The following is a 5,110-nucleotide window of genomic DNA, read 5'->3' on the forward strand; positions in this document are numbered from 1 at the left end:
GACAGAGAGGGAGAAGCTATGGGGCTCAACCCAGGATCCTCGGATCATGACCTGACCTGAAGTCAGATGCTTAACCTACTGAGCCAGCCAACTGCCCCTAAAAATACAATCTTAAAAAAAAAAGTGAAACACAGAATGATCTTATGACACAGCAGTTGCTGTCCTAAGTGCACACCCAAAAGATCTGGAGACAGGGACTTGGGCTCTTGGACTCCCATGCTCAAGGCAACAACGTTCACAGTTGCCGCAGGGCCACCAACAGATGACGGGATAAACGACAGGGGGTGCACGCATCCAATATCATTCAGCTTTAAAAAGAAGGAAATCGGGATCCCTGGGTGGCGCAGCGGTTTGGCGCCTGCCTTTGGCCCAGGGCGGGATCCTGGAGACCCGGGATCGGATCCCACGTCGGGCTCCCGGTGCATGGAGCCTGCTTCTCCCTCTGCCTGTGTCTCTGCCTCTCTCTCTCTCTCTCTCTCTCTCATAAATAAATAAAAATTTAAAAAAATGTTAAAAAAATAAAAAGAAGGAAATTCTGATCATGCTGTTGTAACAGGGTGAGCCTCGAAAAGATGTTAAATGAAAGAAGCCAGACAAAAAGGATATACCGTACGATCCCATTTCCACCAACTATTGCGAACAGGTGCATTTCTAGAGGCAGAAAATGGATCGGAGGGTGCCGGGGGCTGGCGTGAGGGGGAGATAAGGAATTGGTGGGTGGCACAGCTTCTGTTTGGGGCTGATGAAAGATTTTGGAAACGGTGACGATGTTTGTATGACATTGTGTGTGTATTAACCATTGAACCATTGCTCTTAAAAATGGTTACAATGGCAAATTATGTTACATATATTTAATCACAATAATAATAATAAAAAAACTTTCCTGAAGCTACAAGAGAGCAAGTCAACCTATTTATTCTAAACAACTATCTTCCACAGCTTTATGTTTAGAAAAGAAGCTTAATAATGTTTACTGTCAATGCATTTACATCAATTAGGACAATGTTGAATTAATTTTCACACTAAGACTTTTTCTAAATGGCTTAAGTAACTAGACAATGCTTCACCAATCTTGAGACTCATTCAAGCATCAGTCTTTTTTTTTAACAATTTTTTAAATTTTTTTTTTTCAATTTTATGATAGTCACACACAGAGAGAGAGAGAGAGAGAGACAGGCAGAGGGAGAAGCAGGCTCCATGCAGGGAGCCCGACGTGGGATTCGATCCCGGGTCTCCAGGATCACGCCCTGGGCTGAAGGCAGGGGCCAAACCGCTGCGCCACCCAGGGATCCCAAGCATCAGAGTCTTAAACATGCATTTTTCATTAGTTGAAACTAAGGTCTATAGTGAAACAATTATTTTTTTTGTCTCCACTTCTTCACTGCTTTTATTCATTAAAAAAGAAGAGCCAGGGTGGCACACCTGGGTGGCCCAGTGGTGGAGTGTCTGTCTTTGGCTCAGGTCGTGATCCCAGGGTCCTGGGATCAAGTCCCGCACTGGGCTCCCTGCAGGGAGCCTGCTTCTCCTTCTGCCTGTGTCTCTGCCTCTCTCTGTGTCTCTCATGAATAAATAAATAAATAAAATCTTTTTAAAAAATAAATTTAAAAAATTTAAAGAAAGAACCATCAGGAGGCACCCAGGTGGCTCAGTTGGTTAAGCATCCAACTCCTGATGCATGAGTTCAAGTCCTGTGCTGGGCATGGAGCCTACTTAAAAATAAAATAAAATGGGAAGCCCTGGTGGCTCAGCGGTTTGGTTCCGCCTTCGGCCCAGGGCCTGATCCTGGAGACCCGGGATCGAGTCCCACGTCGCGCTCCCTGTGTGGAGCCTGCTTCTCCCTCTGCCTGTGTCTCTGCCTCTCTCTCTCTGTCTCTCTCATGAATAAATAAATAAAATATTTAAGATAAAATAAAAGAACCATAATGAAATATTCCTAATTCCACAGAAAAGTATAACGAACAAACATGCTCCTGACACCCAGATTTAAGAGGTGTCAACATTTCTACAAATGTGCTTTAGATCTGTTTTTATTTTTTTAAAAAGACTTTATTTATTTATTCATGAGAGAGAGAGAGAGAGAGGCAGAGACACAGGCAGAGGGGAAGCAGGCTCCATGCAGGGAGCCCGATGCGGGACTCGATCCCAGGCCCCCAGGATCACGCCCTGGGCTGAAGGTGGCACTAAACCGCTGAGCCACCCGGGCTGCCCTAGATCTGTTCTTAAAAACAAACAATACCTGGGCCCCCTGGGTGGCTCAGTCATTTGGGCATCTGAATCTTCATTTCGCTCAGAGCGTGGTCTCAGGGTCATGAGACCGGGCCTGTATCAGGCTCAGCTTGGGGTCTGCTTGAGATTCTCTCCCTGTCCTTCTGCCCCTCCCTCTGCTCATGCTTTCTGTAAATAAGTAAATAAATAAACAAAATCTTTAAAAAGAAACAAAATAAGGCTGAAGGCTGCATTAGTACCTCCCCCATCTCATTTGATCCCATGCACACAGATGTTGTGTTATTTATTTATTTTTTTAAAATTTTTATTTATTTATTTTATGATAGTCACAGAGAGAGAGAGAGAGAGAGAGAGAGGCAGAGACACAGGCAGAGGGAGAAGCAGGCTCCATGCACCGGGAGCCCGATGTGGGATTCGATCCCGGGTCTCCAGGATCGCGCCCTGGGCCAAAGGCAGGCGCCAAACCACTGCACCACCCAGGGATCCCGATGTTGTGTTATTTAAAGTCATGTTTATATTTTAATCCTTCTGCAACTTGCCTTTTTCATGTGACATTATGTTTTCAAGATTGATTTGCGTTGCTATCTGCGGATCTAGTGCCAGTTTGTGTATTTTATCTGCTGTACCTTTTGAGTACGCCCCAGTGCCCAGGTGAAACAGAACGAACAGGTCAAGGCAGGCATTTGGGCTCCGGGTTGCATCTTCCAATCTCTGTGCCCTGACTTCAGGTTTCCTATGAACAGTCGGAGGGTGTGGGAGGCTGAGTAATGGTGCCTACGATTGCCAGGTTCTAAATCCTGAAAATTGTGTCACCTGATAACCCTAAAAATAAAGCTGCCAGTTATTTTACCCGCAAAAAATGTGTTTATTAGGGAACAGCAGACAATCGCAACCTGGGCCAGGCAAGGTATGGTGACGCCATAAGCGAGTCTGGAGAGCAAAGAGAGGGACTTCTCTTTTATAGGGAAAACGGGGAAGTTGGAAAGGACGTGCTAAAGAGGAACTCTCTTGGAGCAAAGTGGGAGTTGGAAGACTCATGGCTTCTCATTAGCTGAGCGTGGCAGTCTCTCATTGCCTGGGCTGTTGCCAGGGGAAGAGGAAACCTTTCTTGCCCCTGTTGGGGCGGTAAAGCGGTGGCTGCGGTGGTTTGGACTTGCCAGGTTTCCTCCTTCCTGTGGCGTCTGAGAAGCAGTAGGGCGTGAGAGCTCCCACCGCGGACTCCCACCGTCACTCTTCTCTTTTCTTTTTTTAAGATTTTATTTATTTATTCACAAGACACACAGAGGGAGGCAGAGACACAGGCAGAGGGAGAAGCAGGCTCCATGCAGGGAGCCCGACACGGGACTTGATCCCAGGACCCCGGGGTCACGCCCTGAGCTGGAGGCAGACGCTCAACCACTGAGCCACCCAGGCGTCCCAAGATATAATTATTCTTAAAAACTTTAATAGAGATGTATCCACAACCATTCTGGCTTAGGGCTTTGGGGCTGTGTTTTGATTATCATATCAATTTATTTATTGCCTATTGACCTACTTAAGATGATTACTTTTTCTTATGCCATTCTTGACCTTTTTATATTTTTCTGGAAATACAACCATTTTGTCTACATTTTCAAATTTGTTGCTGTGATATTATTCATTTGATTTTAAAAAGTTAATCAAGTTTATTTCTTAGAGCAGTTTTCGCCATATAATCCCTGTCCCCACCTGCACATCCCCCACCAGCAACATCTGCATCAGAGTGTACAGTTGTTATGATCTAGGAACCTACTGCTGCTAGGAACCACGGGGGATGCTGACACCCTTCCTGGTTCTCGGGACAGGCTGCTCTGGTGGTTTCTTTTTTTTTTTTTTTAATATTTTATTTATTTATTCATAGAGACACACAGAGAGAGAGAGGCAGAGACACAGGCAGAGGGAGAAGCAGGCTCCATGCAGAGAGCCTGGCGTGGGACTCGATCCCGGGTCTCCAGGATCACGCCCTGGGCTGTAGGCGGCACTAAACCGCTGCACCACCGGGGCTGCCTGTGCTCTGGTGGTTTCTGAGCAACTCCAAGCTTGCTGGCGGACAGATGTCAACCTGTCCGTCCTCTGGTCCCTGTCTAGGGGCAGCCTTGTCTTCTTGCTCCTGCTGGTCTTTTCATTGCCAGCACCAGTGGGCGTATGGCTGTGTGGGACCGGGCTGCACAGCCGGTGTGGTACTCTCTGCTGACAGCCCGAAGGTCAGCCTGCGGCTGGTGGCCAGCCTCCCGTACCCCGTCATTCTGGTTTCATTTGGGAAGATGACTCCCTGGAGCTAGGCCTGCAGCCAGGGCCTCTGGGTGCCGATATATTACCAGGGGTAGTGGTGGCTGGGGGGTCACCGGGGGTGTTGGAGCTCTGTGGGCTGACAGCCGTGCAGGAGACAGCACATGGTAGGGTGCCTGGGCGGCTCAGTCGGTTCAGTGTCTGCCTTTGGCCCAGGTCATGGTCTCAGGGCCTGGGATCAAGTCCCACAAGAGGGTCTCTGCTCAGTGGGGAGTCTGCTTCTCCCTCTCCCTTTGTGCTCTCCTGCACCCCACAAATAAAATCTTTTTTTTTAAATATTTTTTTTAAAGATTTTATTTATTTATTCATAGAGACACAGCTAGAGAGAGAGAGGCAGAGACACAGGCAGAGGGAGAAGCAGGCACCATGCAGGGAGCCTGATGTGGGACTCGATCCCGGGTCTCCAGGATCACACCCCGGGCTGCAGGCGGCGCCAAACCGCTGTGCCACCGGGGCTGCCCCACAAATAAAATCTTAAAAAAAAAAAAAAAAAAGCATGTGGTGGCTGAGATCTATGAGCGGGAGAGGCCAAAGACACACAGGTTGACGGGAGCAGTGGGGAGTGAGCCCAGGTCCG

The sequence above is a fragment of the Canis lupus genome, chromosome 2, assembly GCF_003254725.2.
Source record: "Canis lupus dingo isolate Sandy chromosome 2, ASM325472v2, whole genome shotgun sequence".
Taxonomy (NCBI): Eukaryota; Metazoa; Chordata; class Mammalia; order Carnivora; family Canidae; genus Canis; species Canis lupus.